General features: G+C 33.6%; 1 long non-coding RNA gene across 1 annotated transcript; it reads left to right on the forward strand.

Moving 5' to 3' along the window:
- The first annotated feature begins 1,034 nt into the window (after positions 1-1,034).
- On the forward strand, positions 1,035-3,509 carry LOC140598601 (uncharacterized). Its single transcript, XR_012001056.1, has 2 exons — positions 1,035-1,111; positions 1,262-3,509. It is a non-coding gene; the product is annotated as an uncharacterized lncRNA (long non-coding RNA).
- Positions 3,510-26,188: the final 22,679 nt, after the last annotated feature.

The following is a 26,188-nucleotide window of genomic DNA, read 5'->3' on the forward strand; positions in this document are numbered from 1 at the left end:
TTAATTTTGCTTACTAAATTTTGATAATCAAAATTATATCCACAAAATTTTACTTCTCTTTTGTTAGGTTGATTTCTAAGAAAATCAATTCATATGAATTGCTGTAATTTTAAATGATAAATCTTTTATCTAATTGTATATAACTGGTATATAGGAATGCAATTAAATTTTGTGAATTTATATTGTTTTCAGCCACTCTTCCAATCTTTCTTATTAAATTTAATATTCTATATGTGTGTTCCTTTGTATTTTCTAAAGACACAAAAATATCTGCAAATAGTTTTGTTCCTTGCTTTGCAGTCCTTGTATCTTTTTCATCCCTTTGTCATGGTTAGAACTCTCAGTACAGGGATCCCTGGGTGGCGCAGCGGTTTGGCGCCTGCCTTTGGCCCAGGGCGCGATCCTGGAGACCCGGGATCGAATCCCACATCGGGTTCCCGGTGCATGGAGCCTGCTTCTCCCTCTGCCTGTGTCTCTGCCTCTCTCTCTCTCTCTCTCTCTCTGTGACTATCATAAATAAAAATAAAAAAAAAAAAAAAGAACTCTCAGTACAATGATGAATAGAATTGGTAAAAGCAGGTATTTTTGTCTTTTTGCTAATCTTAGTGTCGCTAGTTTTATTTTAATTTGCTGAAAGCTTATTATGATTATCATAATTATTAATATTCATGGTTAGATATGGAATGCTATCAAATGCTTTTTCTGAAAAGATTAATTTTGTTGCAGTAGGAAACTTGTAAAATGGCACCCATTGACCACTGTTTCCCGATATTCACAGCTTTAGGTGATCCCCTTGAGTTTGGGCTTAATGGAATGAACAGAGTATAGAAATTTTGATAGGATGTCTATCTTTTGAAATTAAATTACAAATGGCTCTAGCTTCCAACTTGCTCTCCCTCACTTAGAGCCAGATGCTATGCTGTGAGCTAGTCTATAGAGATGCCTTTTCATCAACTTGCTATAGAGGAAAAAGTGGGCTGTGATAAAGATATTCATGAATTCTGGGTAATGTTAATAGCTTTTTGTTTAATCAGGGATTGGAAGGAAGAAGATCAAATGATGTGTGACTAATGAATTCAGAGGAAGAGGGTGGATTCATGCATGGAAGTCGGTATGTGTATAATGCTATGTAGTGGGTCGTATATCAACTCACGAGAGATCACCCACTTGAAAGAATGATCTGAATAGTCAGATCAATAGCATGATTGATCCAGCATATGTTACCACACTTCTGCTTATGGCTTCTGTTTATGTATTCCAGGGCTAGTGCAATGACCCCACAGCTGATCCACCTACAGCCATGATGGGTGAAGTTGTCAGCATCATAGACCAATGTTGAGCCATTAAATGGTGAGCTATCCTTTGAGGAGTCTAATTAACCAATTCAACGAAAGTTGATTTCATAGGAAAATAACGTCGGTTGAGGCCACTGCAAGCTATAGTGTACTCTATCTCCCAGAGCTGACCAGTTTGAACTCTTGTTGCCCAAATGTTGTGACTGTCTTGATAACACAGCCTTCTGTGGCTTCCCTTTCTTCCCATCTCAATTCCCCTACTATGTTACCATTGTTACCTGGGATGACTTGCTAGGTACATATCCTGTACTTTAATCCTTTATTTATAGTCTGTCTGTAGATGATCCAAAACTAAGGAACATATATCACAGAATCCTAAAAATCTGTGACTTAGAATTGAAAGATTTGCTTGCTATTTTTCCATTTTTTCCCCACATTCTCTTTATTATGGGAATGGCAGGGCAGAGCATCGCATACCGTTTACATATTGTGACCTTGCACACAAGTTCCTTTGGGCAGCCATTTGATTGATTGCTGAGTGTAAGTTAAGTACAAAATTAGCCTTCATACAGACATAATAAAAAAATATCTGTCTATGGGGCAGCCCTGGTGGCTCAGAGGTTTAGCGCTGACCTCAGCCCAGGGCGTGATCCTGGAGACCTGGGATGGAGTCCCGCCTCAGGCTCCCTCTGTGGGGCCTGCTTCTCCCTCTGCCTGCGTCTCTGCCTCTATCTCTCTCTCTCTGTGTCTCTCGTCAATAAATAAATAAAATATTTTTAAAAAACTATGACTATGTTTTAAATTTTATTTTTAGTGATTCATAGTTTTTATGATTTTAACTATGAAAAACTAGCATCTCATAACTTTTCATAATCTGAGATTCCAAGAGCACAGTTTTTAAAATAGCCCTGGTATCTTGTCTCAGCAAGTTTTATAAAAACTTATGACTGGTCAAATTGTAATGATTTCTTATAAATTCATAGGAAGTAATTTGGGGAGCACCCTTGATAGTGGCAATTTTTGACAGCATTACTATGACTTTCTTAATTTGAGTCCCTTGGATAATTCTGCTGCATTTTTTACTAGTCATTGGCTTAAGATTGGTTTGCTGATTGCTCCAGTTTCCATCTTTAATTATTTTTCTATAAGACTTCAAAAAAGATGATAATAATAACAATAATAATAACATAACCAGACTTGAATTTCCCTTTTTCCTCTGTAAAGATAAGAACTATTTTGATGATCAAGCACCATAGATTGATTTTTGCCTGTTCATTCATTTTAATTTAGGAAAATGAAATTAAATGGTACATATTGTTATGTGCTGACTTCTTTTGTTCAACATGATGTTTATGAAATTTATCTTCACGTTCACCAGTAGTTTGTTCATTTTCATTGCTCCAGTTAAATCATTTATCCTTTCTATTGTGAGCAGACATTTGAATTTTTCTAGATTGTGTTGATTACAAACAATGCTTCTATAAACATCCTTGTATGTGTATGTTGGATCAGATATGCATTTATATTTGTTGGATGCATGCCTAAAAGTAAAATTGTTAAGTATTTTAGTGTGCATATAATCAAGTTAAGTAGAAATGTAAAACATTTTCCCAATGTGTAGTAATTTGCACTTCCACTCTTATGAAAACTTTGCAATTGGTCTACACTTGCTTCCCCAGCTTGTGACATTGTCAGTAATTTTAATGTGTACCTATATTGGAGGTATGTAATAGATTCTATTTTGGCTTAATTTGTATTTCTCTGATTACTCATAATTTTGAGCATATAGATATCATCTTTTATGAAATGGCTGTTCAAGGTCTTTGGCCATTTTTATAATGCGTACTCTGGCCTTTTCTCACTGGCTTGTCAGCAAACTCAAAGCCCAAATCTGGCCAGCTTCCTGCTTCATGTGCATGGGTGTGTCCCATGAGCTAAAAATAGTTTTTATATTTTTAAATAGTTAAGTAGCTTGTAGTGCCTATGTAATAACTGTGGATGTGACATGACCCCAAAGCATAAAATATTTGTTCTCTTGCCCTGTCAAAAAAATTGCTAATCCTGAATCTGGAATATGGCATTATCCTGAAGTGAAGTTTTATTTTTCTCCACCTGGTTATCCAATTGACCCAGCAATATTTATTTAAAAAGACTGTCATTTCCTTACTGCTCTTGATGGTCGTGTTGTCAAAAATAAAATCTAGCATCTGTATATGAACAGCTGTGTTTCTTAATTCTCTATTAAGTTCTATAATTTGATTTGTCTATATTTGTACCAATATCAGACTGTACTAATTAATGTCATTATAATAAATCATAACACCTGGTAAAATAGGTCCTCAACTTTTAAAATTTTCTTCAAAGTTCTTTAGTCTGAATTTGGTCCTTTGATTTTTAATAACAAAAATTTATAATTAGCGTATGAATTTTTACAAATCCTGTTAGGGTTTTGATTGGGATCATACTGAATCTGTAGATCAATTTGAAGAAAATTGATATTTCTACAGAATTGAAACATTCAATTTAGGTACATGATACATTGCTTTATTTATTTAGAATCACTTCAGTTTTTCTTACTAATTTTTAAATGTTTTTATTATGTTTCTAGTTCCATAGTTCATATTTGATGCCTCTGTAAATAATGTTTAAAGCTTTTTTTTCATTTTCTAATTTTCCCTAATAGTGAACTAATTTATTTTTGGATATAGATATGGTTTCATTAAATACACTAAACCTATTTTTATACCTATTATTTTTATGTAGATTTAAATTTTTCTGTATATATGAATTCATTATCTGTGAAAATGACAATATTAATGCCTCATTTTCATTCTTAATATTTTTCCTTTGTCTTTAATACAGTGGTGAGTACCTAAAGTAAAATATTGAATGGAAATGTGTCCTTTTTTATCTGAATATTGAACTCAGATGTGAAAGCTTTAAATTTTTCAGTATTAAATAAATCATTTTATTTATTTTTTGAAGATGACCTCTTAGTAAACTTAAGATATTTCCTTCATCAATTCTCACAAGGTTTAAATGATCAGTAAAGGTGGATTTAAATTTATGGGATGTTATGGACTTCACTCATCACCAAGTTAATGTAGCTTTAAGAAATAGTAAAGAGACAACACAGATACATAGTAATAAAATAGCAGAGGATTCTTGATCCCCATGTGCAGCTTCCAATTTCCCAAAACTATGTTGTAGTTAGGGGTCACATTGTCAATGCAGATGGCTCTGAGTGGATATCAACCACCTCAGCTCAGGAAAAGCATTAGATCTGTAGTCTCTTCAGCTTTTATTCTTTGCTAACTACATAGCCCTACATCAGCATGTTACTTCTTTCTGTTTTCTGGATAGCTGCATCATTCAGTAAATAATCTGTCAGCACATAGCAAATTCAGCAGGACCCTCATTTAATTTTGATCCAAAACATTTCTTAAGTTACTTTTGAAAGGAAGACTTCCCTAAAGCTAGAGGAAAGAGCAATAACACTATTCCTTTCATATGTATTCCTAATTTTCTAAAAGCTTTGAGCTGCTGAATTTCTAGACACCAATAATGATGCAGCAGAAAGAGAAATTAAGAAAATAATCTCATTTATGACTGCATCAAAAACAATAAGATACCTAGATTACTAAGTTTATTCAACCTAACCAAATAGGCAAAAGATCTATATTCTGCAAACTCTAATACAATGATGAAAGATTGAAGATGCCACAAAGAAATGGAAAGATATTCCATGTTCATGGATTGGGATAACAAAATTGTTAAAATGTCTAGAATGCCCAAAGCAATCTATACATTTAATATAATCCCCATTAAAATACCAAGGTCATTTTTCACAGAGCTAGAATAAACAATCCTTAACTTTGTATGGAACCACAAAAGACTCCAAATAGCCAAAGCAGCCTTGAAAACAAAACAAAACAAAACAAAACAAAACAAAACAAAAAACAAAGGTAGAGGCATCACAATTCTAGACTTCAAGTTATATTACAAAGCTGTAGTGATCAAGACAGAGTGGTCCTGGCACAAAAATAGATACAGGGATCAATAGAACAGAATAGAAAACCCAGAAATAAACCCACAACTATATGGTCAATTAATCTTTCACAAAGCAGAAAGAATATCCAATGGAAAAAGGCAGTCTTTTCAATAAATGGTGTTGGGAAAACTGGACAGCATCATGCAAAAGAATGAAACTGGACTGTTTTCTTACACCATACACAAAAATAAATGCAAAATGGATCAAAGACCTAAATGTGAGACCTGAAACCATAAAAATCTTAGAAGACAATATAGGCAGTAACTTCTTTGACTACTTCTTACTAGATATGTTTCCTGAGACAAGGGAAACAAAAGCAAAAATAAACTATTGAGACTTCATCAAAATGAAAACCTTCTTCACAGTGAAGAAAACAATCAGAAAAACTAAGAGGCAGCTAATAGAATGGAAGAAGATATTTACAAATGACATATCTGATAAAGGGTTAGTATCCAAAATATATGAAGAACTTATAAAACTCAATAATCCAAAACCAAATAATCCAATTAAAAAACAAGTAGAAGATATGAATAGATATTCTTTCAAAGAAGACGTACACATGGCCAACAGACATATGAAAAATATCATCATTGTTGATCATCAGGGAACTATAAATCAAAACTACAATGTGATATCACCTCACATCTGTCCGAATGACTAAAATAAGGAAGACAAGAAACAACAAGTGCTAGCAAGGATATGAATAAAGGGGAATCTTCTGGCACTGTTGGTGAGAATGCAAACTAGTGCAGCCAGTCTGGAAAACAATATGGAGGTTCCTCAAACAGTTAAAAATAAAATAGAACTACCTTAGGTGTGCCTGTGTGGTTCAGTCAATTAAGCATCCAACTCTTGGTTTCGACTCAGGTCATGATCTCAGGGTCTTGAGATTGAGCTCCTCGTGGGGCTATCTGCTCAGCACAAAGTCTGCTTTCTCTCTCCCTCTTCCTCTTCTTCTCCCACTCATGCTCTCTCTTTTAAAATAAATAAATAAAATCATTTAAAAAACAGAACTACCTTATAATCCAGTAATTGTACCAAGTACCCCCAAAATATAGAAATACTAACTCAAATAGATACATGCATCCCAATGTTTATAGCAGCATTGTCAACAATAGCTCAATTATTAAAACAGTCCAAATATCCATTGGCTGATGAATGGAGAAAGAAGATATAGCATATATATATAATGGAATATTACTCAGCCATAGAAAGAATGAAATTTTGCCATTTGCAATGACATAGATAGAGCTAGAAACTATTAAGCTAAGTGAAATAAATCAGTCATAGAAAGACAAACACCATATGATTTTACTCATATATTGAATTTAAGAAACAAAACAAATGAGCTAAGGTGGGTGAGGAGAGAGAGAGAGAGAGAGAGAGAGAAAGAGAGAGAGAGATAAGCCGAGAAAAAGACTCTTAACTATAGAGAAAAAAGAGGTTGTCTCCAGAAGTTATTGAGGGGGGATGGCTTAAATAAGTGATGGGGAATAAAGGAGTGCACTTGTGATGAACACCAGGTTTGGATGGAAGCCTTGAATCACTATATTGTATGTCTGAAACTAATATTACATGGTTTGTTAGCTAACTGGAATTTAAATTTAAATTTAAAACTTAAATGAATAAATGTTTTGAGCTTACATAGATATTTAATTTCATCAAATATATATATATACGTATATATATATATATATATATTGCATCTTATCGATATGATCAGAAAACTTTAAAAACTCTCTTTTCTCGGGGCATCTGGGTGGCTCAGTTGGTTGGGTATCTGCCTTCCACTCAGGTCATAATCCCAGGGTGCTGGGATTGAGGCCCACATTTGGTTCCCTGCTCAGTGGGGAGCCTGTTTTTTCCCCCTCTCTCTGCCAGTACCCCTAGCTCATGCTCTACTGTCTCTGTCTCTGTCTCTCTCTCAAATAAATAAATAAAATCATGTTTTTAATCTTTTTCTTCACTGTGGTGATTTACAGTGAAGAATTTTGGAATTCTAAATCTGGATTGAGTTTGTGAAATAAGTTCAAGTTAGTTATATTATCCTTTTTCTTATATCTCTGTACTATGTTTTCTGACATTTTGTTAACTATTTTGCATTAATGTTTTGGAACAAGATTAGCCTATGCTTTTTAACATCTTGTTACCTGTCTGTCAAATTTTGTTATCACAGCCTCATTCGATCTAATAGGAAATTGAGTTTACACAGAGTTGAAATTATCAACATAGAATTATGTGAATTATAGATCTTATGCAACACCAAACTTTATTATTGATTAAAGGGATTTTGGTAAATGCCAAATATATATTAAATATTCCTTTTCTGGGACATATGGGTGCCTCAGCAGTTGAGCATCTTCCTTTGGCTCAGGGTGTGATCCCAGGGTCCCAAGATCGAGTCCCAAATCAGGCTCCCTGCATGGAGCCTGCTTCTCCCTCTGCCTGTGTCTCTGCCTCTCTCTCTGTCTCTCATCAATAAATAAAATCTTTTAAAAATATATTCTTTTTCTGAAGTTTTCCAAATCACTTGACATAGCTCCATTTCTTTTATACTAGGATATGTTTTGATTATGAAATAACAATCATTTTTAAAATGCATGAGGAAACATCACTCACGAAAGATAACCATTTTGGATTATGAACACTTCCTACTTATGTTTATTAATTGTATAACTATCCCTAATTTTTCATCTGGTCATGCCACATAATTATAAAATATATATAGGAAATACTCAGGATATTTAGAGCACTCTTAAAACAACAATTAAAAAAATACAAATAGGCAAAAAATATGAACAAACACTTCACAAAAGATGTGCAAGCTCTAAATACACATATGAAGAAATGCTCGGCCTTATTTATCATTAGGAAAATGCAAATAAGGACCCAGATGAGATTCTATGACACGCTTCGTGGACTGGAAAGGGGGTTAGTTACAATGTCAAATGATTGTGAGGATAAGACACAGTGGGAAGTCTCATTCATTTTTATGAGACTGTGAAATGACATTCTGGAAGGCATTTTGGCAATTTTTTAAAATAATACATTTTTTAAAGATTTTATTTATTTTATTTATTTATTCATGAGAGATGCAGAGAGAGAGGCAGAGACATAGGCAGAGGGAGATGCAGGGAGCCTGATGTGGGACTTAATCCCAGGACCCTGGGATCATGACCTGAGCCAAGGGCAGACACTCAACCACTGAGCCACCCAGGTGTCCCTTTTTTAATAATATTAAACACAGATTTCAGCTAAATCAACCAAAAACTTCTTAGTTATTAACCAAGTGAACATATTCATATGAAAATCTGTGCATGCATGTTTATAGAAGCTTTATTCATTATTAAGACCAAGAAACAACCAAGATATCCTTCAACGGATGGATGGATAAATGAACTGTGGAATATCCATGCAATGAAATTCTACTCAGAAATTTAAAAGGAACAAGCTGTTTTCTTACATATCAACATTTGTGAAACTTAAACACATATTGATAAGGGAAACTCGGATCCAGAAATCTGTATATTATGTAATTCCATTTATAAAACAGTTTCTAAAAGGTAAAATGTAGAGATGGAAAACAGATCAGTGTTTGCCAGAATGTGAGATATGGTGAGGGCTTAGTATTAACATACCACACAATGCAATTATTAGTGATGAAGTTGTTCTGTAAGATAGCAAACTTGTGGATACATGACTATGCATTTGTTAACCCCATAGAAAACACCACAAAGAATACATTTGGTTGTATTCAAAATGACAATAACAAAACAACAACAATAGAAGCAGGTTGTCAGAGGATCCCAGAGTGGAATACAGACTGTGACAAATGAATCTATTATAAATGTGCGACATAACCTCACTGAAGGAGTAGGAACAGAGGAACTAACAGAAATAACTTTGGAAAATTTTTATTTTTGATTAGATGAAATAATGCTGAAGATAAAGATAACTGTACTTCAACATTATGCTCTCATTGGTAAATCTATTGCACACAGGGATATAAATGAGCAACAGTTTAAACTATCTTACAAAATAGAGATTGTGTGTCTGCATTGGATAATATACATATTTTCTCTTTCCTCTGAGAGTGTCTACAGGCTGTGACATCTAAGTAGCAACAAGCATACCCAGAGTCCAGATCTTGATTTCTAAATAACATTCTTGAAAAAGAAACTAGGATTCCTTTGGAGGTAAATGGCCAATTCTAAGGCTGATGGCTTAGATAGGCTTGGGGAATCTTACAATTTTAGAAATTAAGGAAGTGCTCAAAAACAAAGATGTCAAAGGACTCAGGGGAAACCTACAAAGATTTCTGATAACTAAATTGCAAGAATTTGAGTAACAAAATAAATAATGATAGTATTAGATTATAGCACAAAGATAAGAAATGTGCATAAATTAATAATGATGCAAATTAATGGATAAATAAAAAACCTGAGAAGAAAGCACAACTATTCTTTACAGATAAAATCCAAAGAGTATGTATGATAATGTTACCATGGAGAAGAATGGCACACAGCTATAACAGCTTAACCAAATCATCACACTTAACATTGTAGGTAATTGAACAACAGACTTGGGCCTTTTCATAGGACACACTGAGACATATTTAGCATGTTTCCAGGCATGCCTACCAAAAACAAGTGTGCATATCTGACTTTAATCATAAACATCTAACAAACCCAAACTGAAGATCATTTTAAATGACCAGTACTGTTCCGTCATTTCAATGCCATGAAACACAAGGACCAGTGCCATTCTGGACTGAAGGAAACCAAAGAGACATGACAACTGAATGCAATTGTGTGATCTTGTAGCTTTCTTTTGCTGAAATAAACCTTCCTGGGAAAAGTGGAGAATTGAAACAAAGCCTATATATTAGATGATATATATTAACATTATTCATCTCTAGATTTTGATAATCATAGTTTCTTTGTGTAACAGAATATCTTACATTCAGTAAACATCCACTCAAGTATTGAGGCTTATATAGGCATCACAATTTCCCCCTTATTCTCCTGCAGCTAAGAAAAATAAATTTTACATGAGGGAGAGAGAGAGAAAAAGACCTTTGTGGAGATATTTTAAAATACCAAAGAAATTCATTTATTATTTTTTGGTTCACTTAATTTTTAAATTCAATCAATATTGAACTGAAAATATTTGTTAGTTTTATTTCCTATAAGCTTGTTCATTTCACCTAATTTTTGAGATTTACTTGGAAAATTTATTTCCTATTATTATTTTAATTTCAAATGTATCTATAATTATGCAGTGACTTTTTATGCTCAAGTGTGTTTATTAGTTTATGTCTCATATGTACTGTATTATATCTTTATTTGGTGATCAATGCTTTGAACCTCGATTTGTAATCTCTTGCATTTGAAAAGCATACCTATCCAGTCACTTCATCAGCTTCTCATACAGAAAAGCCTTTAATAAACTATGTTTGATGATTGTGTCACTGAGGAAAATGGCTTTTTCTACTTTATGATTCAGGCTATTGATTGAGTGTGTACTTTTGAAATAAATTTCTCTGTCTAGTCAGCAGAATTTCAGAACTATTGATCATCAACTCAGAGGTGAATTAACAAAGCCCTTTGACATATTTCATAAGTATAGTTAAATTATTCACATAACATCATTTTTAATGTTATTACTTTTGAGCAGTGTAGCATTTGCAAACATGTGAATTAAACAAAAGAAGTCAAAATATTGATTTTATATATATCTATATTTTTTAAATCACTGATCATAAGCACTATTTTACTTTTGGTCCAAATTGAAGTGTGCTACTTATTTTTAATTTTCCAACAACATTTGAAGTTTATGGGTTTATCTAGGAAATTCTTACATCTTGATCATTTCTGGAACTTGTAGTGTTACTCTACTCTGTATAAATTAAAATGTATCATAGACATTACATCCAATTATACAGTTGGATATAGTGTGTGTGTATGTATGTATATTATAATTGGATACATACATATTTTCTGTCTCTGCTGACAGCACCTACAGTCTGTGACATCTAAGTAGCAACAAACATACCCAGAATCCAGGTCTTTATTTCTAAATGCTATTCTTGGAAAAACTAGGACTCATTGCAAAAATGGCTATTTCTAAGTCTGATTGCATGAAAATACAAGATAAGTGGTTTCAGGCATCCACTGGGGAGTACTAGAACATGGAACATATCCTGCAAATAAGGGAAGGCTAAGTGTAATTATGTCTTTTTTAACTATGAAAAACTGTAGCATAATTTAGTATAAAACCAATACAAATTACATTCAAAAGATCCTCTTACCTCTCTTTATTCTTCCTTCTGTATGTAAGCATTTTGAATTGCTTATCATTTTTTGGTTTCTCTTCATTTTTCCTTTCAGGAAACATAAACTTATAAACACATATTTATGTACAACTTTTTTCTACACCAGAGTACATTATAAGCACTCTTCTGATTATTATTTTGCTTTGATTTATGACATATGGTGGAAATAATGTGTAGCAGTGTTTATTTCTTTTGATAACTGCATAACAATATATTACATGAAAGTATCATGTCTTTTAAACTGCTTCCCTATGGGCAAGTGGGTTATTTCAAGACTTTTGCTATTCCCAGGAGTATTTCAGAGAATATCTTTGTTAGTTAATCATTTTATATTTGTGCTAGAGTAATGTTGGAATAGATTGCTGGAAGTGGGATTTCTTTTTTTTTTTTTTAATTAAAAAAGATTTTTTTTTTGGAAGTGGGATTTCTTGATCAAAGGATAAATTCTTAAATAATTCTGCTAGAAAATGCCAAGCTCTCTTCCAAAGAGGTTGTTAATAATTTGCATTGGTTGTTACAAATGCATAAGAATGCAGTTTATCCACAGCCTCATTCACTATATGTTTTCAAAATTTAAGATTTTTCAGTGAAGAATTGTGAATAATGGTAGTATTAATTGCATTTGCCTTACTATGTATAAAGCTGAACTTCTCACATGTTTAAGCATTCTGTGTGTTTCTTTTTCCTGTCCATATATTTTTCTGAATTTCCATTGGGTTGTTTGCTGCTTCTCAATTTTTTGAAAATCTATCACTCAGGGCACAGTCACTTTGGCATATATTCTGGTATTATGTTATTTATTTTGCTGCTCAAATTGTTCCAACTTCCAGCTTTGAAAACTTTTTAAGGTTGGTTTCTGAGTCCTTCTGACACATCCCACCATCTTGTTTTATGGACACTTCCTTGTTTGTTGGCACAATAAGATGTTCCAGGCTTATCCTGTATGTTTCCTGCCCCAATCATAGAATCAAGAAATACTATCTCAAGGGTCACTGATTTTTTTAAATTGCAGGATGGTGAAGAAACTAAGATCTGAGAACTTGGTGTGCTTACTGCTACTGTGGTACTGTTGCTACTCTAGACCGTTTTAGAGGATGAGGAGAGACGAGGCCTTTCATTCATTGCTGGTGGGAATGCAAAATGATAAACCTTCCCTGGAATACAGTTGGTGGCAGTTTCTTATACAACTAAGCATACTGTTACCAGATGATCCAGCACTACTCTCACTGGTATTTATCCAAAGAAGATGGAAATTTATATCCAAGAGCAAGTCTGCACACAGATATTTATAGCAACTTTATTTATAATTGCTAAAACTTGGAAGAAACCTAGATGTTCTTCAGTAGGTGAATGGACAAGTAAACTGTGTTACGTACAATGGAATATTATTCAGCACTAAAGAGAAATGATGCTATCAAATTATGAAAAGACATGGGGAAATCTTTTTTTTTTAATAATAAGTTTATTTTTTATTGTTGTTCAATTTGCCAACATATAGAATAACACCCAGTGCTCATCCCGTCAAGTGACCCCTCAGTGCCCATCACCCATTCACCCCCTCCCCCTGCCCCCCCCTTCCACCACCCCTAGTTTGTTTCCAAGAGTTAGGAGTCTTCATGTTCTGTCTCCCTTTCTGATATTTCCTACGACATGGGGAAATCTTAAATGAACATTACTAAATGAAATAATCAAATCTGAAAAGACTACCTACTATGTGGTTCCAATTAAATGGTATTCTGGAAAGGCAAAACCATGAAGAAAGTAAAAAGATCAGTGGCTATCAGGGGTCTTGGAGGAAGGAGGAATGAAGAGATGGAGCACATAAGAGTTTTACACTAGTAAAACTCTTCTGTGTGACATCATTATGATGGATACAGATCATGATATATTTACCCAAATCTATAAATTGTAGACTGTAAAGAGTCAACTGTAACTTAAATTATGGACTTTGGTGATTATGATGTGTCAACACTGATATATGGATTATAACAACTGTACCACTCTAGTAAGGAACGTTAATAATGGGAGAGGCTGTACATGTTGGGGGACAAGAGATGTACATGAAAAATCTCTGTATTGCTTCCTTAATTTTGTTGTGAAACTGCCCTAAAAATAACGTTTTAGCAAAAAAATATATATAACCAAGCCAACAAATATAATAAGATAATCAGATCTTTAATGTGAACTTTTACATTAATCTGGCTAAGAGTTTGATGAGTTTAATACAGCTATATATGCCAGATATTTCAATATATGCTGGTGTACTCCTTTCCCCCCCTCTTGGTTTTATTGCTCCACAGAGAGAGTCTGCACCTTGGATATTATTCAAGTTTAATTTGCTATTTCTATACTGGAGGGTCGTTGGGTGCTGGCAGCAGGGTGGGGAGTGGAGTGTCATACCAGGTACTGATTAAATCAGGCTTTAATTGGACTGTTTCTAGAGTGTGGCCTTTGAAAGTATTTTTGTTCCTTCTGGAATGTATGTTTTCCTGCTCTCCATTTCTTTCATCAATATAGCACATTCTAGATATTTCCATCATAGCACCTGTAACACTTTGAGTGATTTTCATATTGGATTCACTTAGGACCATCAACCATTTCAAATCTGATCTGATTTAATTCATTGCTATGACCCCTGGATTTTTACAAGATCAGTCAGTAATATGTGCTCATTAAATATTTTTACCACAGTAAAAAAAACTCTTTAACTAAAAGAGTATCTATTTCAAATGCATTCCATCATGTGGATTTTTAAATTATTCATTCACACTTATCTGAGATTAACTGAATTAATGTATTCTCATCTTACTTGATTTACATTCTGAATTTAATAAACATGCTGTGAAAACATCATTAATAAGAAAAATATTTTTGACCAATGAGGGGAAGGATGATATGACACTTTAAGAAATTTTTCACTCAGCTGCTGCAAGTGAAAAGTCTCTCTTCAATGGTTATTGGAAAATAACAAAAGAAAGAAAAAACATGCTTGTCCACATTAATGATTTGTCATTGCTAGAAGATAGAAGTTATTGATCTCTCCAAAAATGACATTCAATACTTGGATAATTCTATCAAAAATTAGTAACACTTGGTTTTACTCTTTCAGATATTTCAAGTATAGAAGTCATAATATATGGAAATAAAATTACTCTTTTTTATTTTTAACCTTGAAATATGATTGTAAAATTTTCACTATGACTGTTTTGTGAATAAGGCATTTATCTAAGCTATAATATTGGGCAACCTTTTTGATATTTTGACTCAATGGTGTAGCATAGTAAGCAAAGTGAGGTTGGTTCCAGGACAGATTTGATTGGCTCCAAGTCTTGAAATGCCTCCAGAACAACCTCATACATCTTTAAAGGAGGATAAAGAAAGAGAATCAAACCAAAAACAAGCAAAAAAAAGAACAAGATAGAAATGGATTTCTGATTTTAACCAGTCTATGGGGGTAATTAAATATAAATATCCTTCCACCCTTGATAGATCCAAAAGGCAATTCTCTCAGATGAAAGAAAAGTACACTTAATCTCCTTTCCTAAAATGTTAACTTGGTTGTCCTCTAGATAAATTTCTATCAGTTACAGCTTTGGTAGAAAGCATTTTATCAGGAGAGCCTATTTATAGAAAAAATGGATCTATCTTACAGATGTTATAGTGAAATAAAGAATAACTTGACTTTGTTTTTGGTTTATGGGGAAAACACAAGGTTAAGAGCAGGTGATCAGCAGTCACTCGCAGCCTCTCTGTCTCTTCTTCCTTGTTGTCTCTTATCTTCCTTGTCTTGGAAACCCAGAGATGCTTTATATGCAGTAGATTACATAGAAAGATTCCATGTATTAGTTGTTTATTACCAGCAGAAACATAATGCTTCTGCAGAAATATGAGAACCTAAAACTGAATGTTCAAAAATACCTTTATTAACTCACTGCAACTTTTCAGGGGAAGAAAAGAGCTCTGAGGAAGAGTATTATAGCGCTTTATTTAATTTTACTTGATCACTTTGTCAGTTTTGCAAAAACAGTCTTTCAATGTGGCTGAGTAGCATTGTTAATAAAGGCAGAACATAAAATGGAAGAATATGTTAGTTTCTTTTCCACAATATAGAGATAAAAACATCCATAACCGTGAGGCGAGTTCTGAGAATATACAGGAGAGGCAGATTTAAAGTCAGCCTGTCAATATTTCAAAATAGGAGGTGACAGAAAATATTGACATATTTCAAAAGGTTAATAATGCATTTCATAAAATATATAAAAGTTATTTCCTTCTTAGGGCTTAAAATGTGACAGCAATGTGTAGTTATACATAATCCATGTTAATAAAAAATATTTACCTTCTTGTGCTTTGAGCTATGCAGGCAAACTTTCCTTTCTCCAAATTTCTATGGCCTCAAATCTCATTATGTTTAATTATCATTTGTAATAGGAATAATAACAATATCCAATTTCCTGAGTGGTTACTCTGGCTCAGACAGTGTGACGAAGGATTTATAGACATAATTTCCTTTCCTTTCCTTTCCTTTCTTCCTCACAAGACCACTGTAACATATATATCCTACATTTTTCAAAAGATTTTATTTATTTTTTAAAAGATATTATTTACTTTTACGAGAGAGAGAGAGAGAGAGAGAGAGAGAGAGAGCAAATGAACACAAGCTGGGGGAAGGGCAGAGGGAGAAGCAGACTCCTCACTGAGCAGGAAGTCCTATACAGGCCTCAAAACCAGGACCCTAGGATCATGACCTGAGCCAAAGACAGATGAGCCACTCAGGTGCCCCATTTTTCAGTTTTAAAAATCAACCATTTAAAATGAATCACCTGCAACAGTTCACACAGTTAACAAATAAATAAAACACCCAAATCAGATCTAATTCCAAAGCTTAGTTTTCTATTTACATGGCATGATGATAATTGAAATATAGTATGATAAACTTAGGTTATTATAAGACATTTAATCTTATGTCTTATAATAACCTGAAATGTATCAAATTATGTATGGAGGAGTTTTAGTGTTAAGTGAATTGTCTTATTTCTTATTTGTGTTAAGGATTGATTATTTTTCCCATAGTTAATCACATTTTGTTCATGGTAGAATTTCAAATTTTTACTACTTATAACTTAACCATGTTCTATATTGTGTTGTTACTCTTTGGGTATAATTTTCTCTTCTTGGATGGTAAAGGCAAAAATCATAACACTTATTATTTTATTCTTCATATTGCCAAATAGACTATCATACGAACAGCAAATCCTCAATATTTATTTTAAATCCATGGATAGAGTGGGCTTTTATAATATTTTAGAATAGCAAGATCCTTATTCATTTATAGCTCAGTTACTCTCCAATCAAAATACACATTAACAAGAATAAGTGAACATTCCCTTTGTTGCACCCCATTTGAGAATGCTTATGTGTAAAAAACATGTGAAAATCTCTGAAATGATAATGAGTTATAGGTAAAGGGGGAAAATATTACTTTGTATGTCAAGGTATTCACAAAATGCATTTATGTATATGACATCATATACATATAACATGGGAAGGAGTAAAAATTTAGTGCATTACTCTGGAAAACTGTGTGGAGGTTCCTCAAAGAGTTAAAAATAGAGCTACCCTATGATCCAGCATCTGTACTACTGGGGATTTACCCCAAAGATACAGATGTACTGAAGCTGAGATACTGGCATCCCAATGTTTATAGCAGCAATGTCCACAATAGCCAAATTGTGGAAGGAGCCTTGGTGTCCATCAAAAGATGAATGGATAAAGAAGATGTGGTCTATATAAACAATGGAATATTACTCAGCCATTAGAAATGACAAATATCCACCATTTGTGTGGTATTCTTCAACGTGGATAGAACTGGAGGGTATTATGGTGAGTGAAGTAAGTCAATCGGAGAATGACAATCATTATATGGTTTCATTCATACAAGGAAGATTAAATAAAAGTGAAAGGGATTATAGAGGAAAGGAGAGAAAATGAGTGGGAAAAATCAGAGACTGTGACAAAACATGAGAGACTCCTAACTCTGGGAAACGAACAAGAGGTAGTGGAAGGGGAGGGAGGTGGGGGAATGGGGTGACTGGGTGACGAGCACTGAGGAGGGCACTTGATGGGATGAGCATTGGGTGTTATACTATATGTTGGCAAATTGAACTCCAATAAAAAAAATACAAAAAAATTAGTGCATTGAGAATGGGTTCAAACTTAAATGACTATCATCTTAATACAGACTTCTGTATTCATAGGATGTTATTTATAAACCTAAGGGTAACCACAAGTCAAAAATCTGTAATAGGTATGCAAAAAATAAAGAGGCAGGAATCCAAGCATATCACTAAAGAAAGCCATCAAACAACAAGGGAAGAAAGCAAGAGAAGAGAGGGACAGACTAGAACTACAAAAACATCTGTAAAACATGTAACAAAATAGCAATATGTATGTACCTATCAATAATCACTTTGAATGTAAATGGATTAAATGCTCCAATCAAAAGACAAAGAGTGCTAGAATGGGAAAAAAAGCAAGACCCATCTGTCTATTGCCTACAAGAGACTCATTGCAGATGTCACATCTACAATGCAGGTTGAAAGTGAAAAGATGGAAAACACATTGATCATGCAAATGGAAGTAGAATAAAGCTGAGTAGCAATACTTATATCAGACAAAATAGACTTTAAAACAAAGGCTATAACAAAAGACCAAGAAGGCCACTACCTAATGATAAAGAGAGCAATCCAACAAAAAGATGTAACAATTGTAAATATTTATGCACCCAGCATGGGAGCAACCATATACACAAAGCAACTATTAACAAACATAAAGGAGGAAATTAATAGAGATACAAAAATAGGAGATTTTAACACCTCACTTAATTTAATGGATAGATAATTCACTGAGAAAATTAGCAAAGAAACAATCAGACACATTGGACCAGGTAGAGCTAATATGTATATTCAGAACATTCTCTCCCAAAACAGCATAATACACATTCTTTTCAAGTACACATGGAACATCCTCCAGAAGAGACCACAGGTTAGGCCACAAAATAAGACTCTACAAATTGAAAAAGATTGGAATCATATCATGCATCTTTTCTGACCCCAGTGGTATGAAACTAGAAATCAATCACAGGAAAAAAATCCAGAAAGAACATGAATTCATGGAGGTTAAATAACATGCTACTAAACAGTGAATGGACTAGCCGGGAAATCAAAAAATACATGGAGACAAATGCAAATGAAAACACAATTGTCCAAAATCTTTGGGAGGTAGCAAAAGCAGTCATAAAAGGGAAGATAATAGAAATACAGGCCTATCTGAAGAAGCAAGAAAAATCTCAAATAAACAACCTAACCTTACACCTAAAGGAGCTAGAAAATGAAGAACAAACAAAATCCAAAGTCAGTAGAAGGAAGGGAATGAAAAAAGATTACAAAAGAATTTAAATTGAGATGAGAAAAATATATCAATGAAAGCAGGAGCTGGGCTTTTTTTGAAAGATCAAAAAAATTGATAAACCTTTAGCCAGACTTGAAAGAAAAAGAAGAAAGAAAGAAGAAAGAAAGATGAAAGAAAGAAAGAAAGAACGAAAGAAAGGAAAAAAGAAAGAAAGAAGGAAAGAAAGGAAGGAAGGAAGATGGAAAGAATTCAAATAAATAGAAGAAGCCTAGAAGAAATCTGTAAATTCCTAGAAACACACTTACCCCAAAACTGATTCAGGAAGAAAAAGAAAATCTGAACAGGCCAATTACCAACAATGAAATTGAATCAGTAATCAAAAAAATACCAACAAACAAAAGTCCAGGACCAGACGGCTTCGTGGTGAATTCTACCAAATGTTTTAAAAAGACTTAATACCTATTTTTCTCAAACTATTCCAAAAAAGTAGAAAAGGAAGAAAAGCTTCTACATTCATATTATAAGGTCAGAATTACCCCAATACCAAAACCAGATAAAAATACTGCAAAAAATAAAAAAATAAAAAGACTACAGGCCAATATCTCTGATGAACATGAATGCAAAGATCCTTAACAAAATATTAGCAAACCAAATCCAACAATATATTAAAAAAAAAAAAGCATTCACCATGATCAAGTGGGATTTATTCCAAGGAAGCAAGGATGGTTCAATATTCACCAACCAATGTGATACATCACATTAACAAAAGGAAGAATAATAACCATATAATCACTTCCATAAATCAGAAAAAAAACATTTGAGCACAACATCCATTCATGATAAAACTCTCATCAAAGTAGGTTTAGAAGGAACATACTTCAACATAATAAAGGACATATATGAAAAACCCCACAGCTAACATCAAATAATGAAAATTGAGAGCTTTTCCTCTAAAAGCAGGAACAGAACAAGGATGCCCACTTTCACCACTTTTATTCATCATAGTACTTGAAGTCCTAGCCATAGGAATCAGATAATAAAAGAAATAAAAGGCATCCAAGTTAGTGGGGAAGAAATAAAATTTTCACTATTTGCAAATGACATCATACTATATAGAAAAAAACCCTAAAGACTCCAGCAAAAAAAAACTACTAGAACTGATAAATGAATTCAGTAAAGTTGTAGGATACAAAATTAATACACAGAAGTGTGTTGCATGTGTATACACTAATAATGAAGTAGCAGAAAGAGAAATTATAAAATAACTTACAATTGCATCAAAAAGAATAAAATACCTAGAAATAAAATCCAACGAGATGAAAGACATGTACTCTAAAAACTATAAAACCATGATGAAAGAATTTGATGACACAAACAATGGAAAGGTATTCCATACTCATAGACTGGGGGAATCAATATTGTTAAAATGTCCATACTAAACAAAGCAATCTATAGATTTAATGTAATCCCCATCAAAATACCCAAAACGCTTTTCCTAAAATCATCCTAAAATTTATATAGAACCACAAAAGACCTCAAATAGCCAAAGAAATCTTGAAAAAGACCAGAACTGAAGGTATCACAATCCCAGATTTCAAGGTGTACTACATAGCTGTAGTCATCAAAGCGTATTATAGGTGGCACAAAAATAGACACATAGGGGCAGGCCAGGTGGCCCAGCGGTTTGGTGCTGCCTTCAGCCCAGGGTAAGATCCAGGAGACCCGGGATCGAGTCCTGCATTGGGCTTCCTGCATGGAGCCTGCTTCTCCCTCTGCCTGTGTCTCTCTGCCTCTCTGCCTCTCTCTCTCTCTCTCTGTCATGAATAAATAAATAAAATCTTTTTTAAAAAAAATAGACACATAGATCAATGAGACAGAACAGAGTCCAGAAATAAATCCACATACATATGGTCAATTAATCTTCAACAAAAGAGTCTCTTCAAAAAGTGATGTTAGAAAAACTGGAGCTACTTGCAGGAGAGTGAAACTGATACACGCACACACAGGCACACACACACAATAGAATATTATTCAGCCATAAACAGGAATAGATTTTGCCATTTGCAACAACATGGCTAGATCTAGAGGATATAATGCCACATGAAATAAATCAGTCAGAGAAAGACAAATACCGAATGATTTCACTCATGTGGTATTTAAGAAAAAAAGAACAAAGGAAAAAAGAAGAAAACAGAAGGGAAGTGATGGGAGAAAACAAAAAAATATCAGGCTCCATTTTTATTTTTTAATTTTTAAAGATTTTATATATTTATTCATGAGAGACACAAAGAGGCAGAGACACTGGTAGAAGGAGAAGCAGATTCCCTGTCGGGAGCCCAATGTGGGACCTGATCCCAGGACTCTGGGACGCTTTGATCTGAAGGCAGACAATCACTGAGCCACCCGGGTTCCCTAAAAGACTCCTTTTTAAAATATTTTATTTATTTATTTGACAGAAAGAGAGAAAGAGAGCACAAGCAGGCAGAGGGAGAGGGAAAAGCAGGTTTTCCTGCAGGGTTGAGAGCCCAATGTGGAACTCGATCCCAGGACCCTAGGATCATAACCCCAGCCTAAGGCAGACACTTAACTGACTGAGCTAACCCAGGAGCCCCCAGACTCTTAAAAATAGAGAACACACTGGTAGTTGCCAGAGGGAAAGTAGGTGAGGAGAGGATGAGTGAAACAGGTGAAGGGAATTAAGAGTGGGATTTATTGTGATGAGCACTCAGAAATGTATAGAATTGTTGAATCATTATACTGTACACCTGAAATTAATATAACAATGTATGTTAATTATACTTGAATTAAAAATAAAAAAATAAATTTAAAAAAGATTAGTCTTTGGTGGAAGCTGGTTAAAAACACAGTTAAGGTTAAGGATATGCTCACTCTCCAGTGCAAAAGTGAGTCGGATATGAAGTATTGATCAAATTTTTTTTTTTTTTATTTATTTATGATAGTCACAGAGAGATAGAGAGAGAAGCAGAGACACAGGCAGAGGGAGAAGCAGGCTCCATGCACCGGGAGCCCGACGTGGGATTCGATCCCGGGTCTCCAGGATCGCGCCCTGGGCCAAAGGCAGGCGCCAAACCGCTGTGCCACCCAGGGATCCCATTGATCAAATTTTTTAAAGATTTAATTTATTTATTTTTTCTTGAGAGACAGAGAGAGAAAGAGGCAAAGACACTGGAAGAGGGAGAAGCAGGCTCTCCCAGTATCATGTCCTGAGTCAAAGGCAGACAACTCAACTGCTGAACTACCACCCAGGTGTCCCTTTTTCAAATTTTCTAAGAACTTTGGTACTACTACATTTTCACCTTCAATGTGTTTATATACATTCTTATTTGAAATTGTGGAATTATTTCAACAGTTTTTAAATATGATACAACAGAATGTGATATAATTTAAATAATATTTAAATGTAAATATTATAATATAAATAACACAAATATGATATAATAATTGTCCTTATTAACATACCTTGGTTATAAATGATTAGGTGAATGCTTCTGAAAATTCTAAAGAATTCGATGTTTTCTCATAAGAAAGAATGACTTCCTTAAAAAATGTATGATGTTTAATTGAATTAAAGATACTCTCAAAGGCAAATATAACTAATACATTATGATCATTATAATTAGGGTTACTATTTGTAGCTACTGATGTGTATTTTTTACCTAGAGATACTTGAATTTAATAATATTGGACACATAAATAAACTAAAAATTACACTTGTGCTGATTGTGGTATACTGGAAAATAATTGTCTGATAAGCCTTTCATTTTCATATGCTAGCATATTTGAAATGTAGTAACTCTGAAGAAGTAATAAAATTTTTGAGAAGGTGCTTATGGAGACCAGTAAGAGCATACTTCCTGTTATTTTCATTAGTAATCAGTCCCATTATAATAATAATCACAATTTGTCTAAAATAGGAAACATATTTCATTAATTTCTCAGTATACTATGCATTTCTTCTAAAAATCAACTTATATCATCATAATTTTAATACTGAAAGAGCTATCAAAATTGCATCTTATTATTTGACTCCTTAAAGATGGTTTACATATTCTTCATCTAAAAGTAAGGAAAATATACTATATTTTTTTTAGTGTAACCTTTATTTTAAAAGTTAATTAATTCCCCTTGATTCCAAACTTTACTCAAAGGAGATTATTTGGATCTGTCCTATTTTTTTCCTGTTTTTCCATAAGATTCTATATAGATCACTTCTTACTGTCTTATCCTTAATTTGTTCACCTGCTGTTCTAGCAACCTTAAAATATCCAAATACTTTTTTACATTTAAACTTAATATTGAAATGGAATTATGGCAATTAACATTCAGGTATAAATTTCTTATTCTTTCAGGAAGAATTTAAATATTTCAACATTTTTTTCATCATATTTTAATTGATCCTTGATCTTCTAAAAAGGCAGTATCGAGATGCTATTATAATTTTCAATGTGTATTTGTGTCTATAAATGTGTGTTCCATTCTACATATTATACTTCCTGTTTTTCATTTAATAAAATATTTCAGAGATGGAGATCTGGCGCTTTTGCTGCATATACACCTTCCACCAGAGGATGAAAGGGAAGGACAAAAATAGATGAGTTAACCTAATTTTAATTGCTACAAACATTTCAACTAGTATTTCTTCTATGTATTGTATTCCACAATATTGAACAGTGTTTCATATGAGCTTGATAAACGGCTATTTATAATCTATGCATATCCTTTTTGGGGGGAGGGGCTCTAAATATTCTTTATTTTTGTGTGTGTGATTTTATTTATTTATTTATTTATTTATTTATTTATTTATTTATTTATTATCTGTCTTAAGTTTTTATTTAAATTCCAGTTAGTTAACATACAGAGTAACATCTTGAAGCAAATAAAAGGTGTTAGGAGACAAATTGACAAATGCCTAGAATTTTAAAATTAAAATTCTTAAAATTGAAAATTTGTATAGAAATTCATAAGAACTGTAATGGAAGTATATTAGAAGTTTTACTTGTGTATCTAGGTAAGTGAAGGTCACTAAGATCTAGAATCTATTTCTTAAGGATAAATACTCCAGAATATATTCAGTTATCAGATATTGGCAATCATGGCCTCATTTTTTAAAGATATAGTTATTTATTTTAGAGAGAGAAAGAGAACGAACATGCACACACCCATGCGTGAGCAGGGGGAGGGGCAGAGGGAGAGAAACTCAAGCAGCCTCTGTGTTGAGTAGGGAGCCTGTTGTGGGACCGAATCTCACAACCCTGAGCTGAAACCAAGAGTCAGGTGCTTAACTGACTGAGCTACCCAGATATCACATCCATTTTTAGTATAATGAGTACTGAATTTAGCTAAGCATTTGCTAGATGCCTCATTGGAAAAAAATTCATAATGTGGTCTCTCTTACAATATATTTAGCTAATTTAATAGAAGATTCCCATAAATAGGTGTGTTCCTATGACTTCTTTAGAATATTAGTGAATAGATTAACATCAAAATAAGAGTAATAAAGAACTTTGTCTTTGTTCAATATCTTTTAATTAATAATTGGTTAAACAACAAGAGTAGGAAACACAGCAGCAAGAGTTATATTAGTTAGGAAAGGAAAAGGAACGATAAAGAGGAGATCACATTAGAACCCACCCACTCTGATTCACATGGCTCAAAATCCCTCAACTGTTTACATTTTAATGTGTTTTTAATATATTATTTTGTGTCTTTCACCTTACTTCTGCTAACAGATTATTACATCAGTAATATTTAATGTTTCAGAGGAAACCTTTCCATGATAAAAGAGTCCCTGTTTGCTTAAAAGTGTGGAGTGATGTAATGTATGTAATTTCTTTGGATATTTTTCCCTCTAAATTTTATGCACACTGTCATACTTACTTTGAAATATAGAAATACAGGGATAGCAAATGGAAACACTATTTGTTTAGCAATCAGCTGCTGATAATAGATAATACTCCATATTATAGCTCAGAACCAGTATTCACTTAACACTGGCACATCTGAAGATTTGGCGATTGCGTGTTACACTACTAGATGTATGTCTTACAGGAACTCTTACAAAATGGACCAAGATGTACAGAAGTGCTCTGTATAACTGCAAAAAACTTGAAGACCATTCTCATAACTGCAAACTATAACAAAATTGACAACACGCTGTTGTATACATTAACATGATTAATATTACACAGGAAGGAAAACATAGTAACTGATGTTACATTTAACCGATATAAGAACCTTAGAAATGAAATAACACATGAGAGTAAAGTGCCAGAATATTTCATATAGTTAGATGGTTTTGTGTAAAGATAAAATAAAGCAAAATGAAAAATATTGCTGGTACACACAGGTGTAAGTGATAACATGGTAGTGGACACTGGTGCACACACGAAAGGCTCCTTACCCCAGACACAGGGAACATTGCCTGTTGATGGCTCACAGTTTAGTCTTAGCCCAGGATTTACCCTCAACTGAGGAGACTATGGTTATAATTTCTCTCTCCAAGGCAACCTGCGCCCAAAGATGGTTGATCTAGAGGTGGAAGGTAGAAAGTCCACCTCCCTTGAGATCTCAATTCAACCATTAATAGAAAGACTAACAAGCTATTAGCTATGAAGGAAATATATTAGCTCATTGAACTTGAGATACTATCCATAGGTATTCAGAAATACTCTTTCGCTTTTAGACTCTGCCCTGAACCACAGGGAGTGGTTGCAAGTACATGTACATTGATAAAATGGAAATCATGGAAATCATGGAATCCAGAACCTGGGGAAAGATGTTTGGAATGCCAGTATACCGGCAGAGTTCTAAGCTTCTCTTCCAACTTTTGAGAAATATATTGGAGAAGATTAAAGCTTTCTTAAAACACTTTGTGTGTAGACTTCTGGAGATTTTATTCCAGGATAAGAATGAAGGTAGGGGAGGCCTTACTTTGAGATTGCACCCCCTCAATTCAGTGAGGATGGTGGATTTTTGCAGTGGCATTTCCAGAGGTAGCTCTTACTATCATAGTCAAAGTAAACATGTTTTCTAACATGGGCTGCAAGTCCAGGGCAGAAATTATAATGGTGGGACCCT

The sequence above is a fragment of the Vulpes vulpes genome, chromosome 4, assembly GCF_048418805.1.
Source record: "Vulpes vulpes isolate BD-2025 chromosome 4, VulVul3, whole genome shotgun sequence".
Classification (NCBI taxonomy): domain Eukaryota; kingdom Metazoa; phylum Chordata; class Mammalia; order Carnivora; family Canidae; genus Vulpes; species Vulpes vulpes.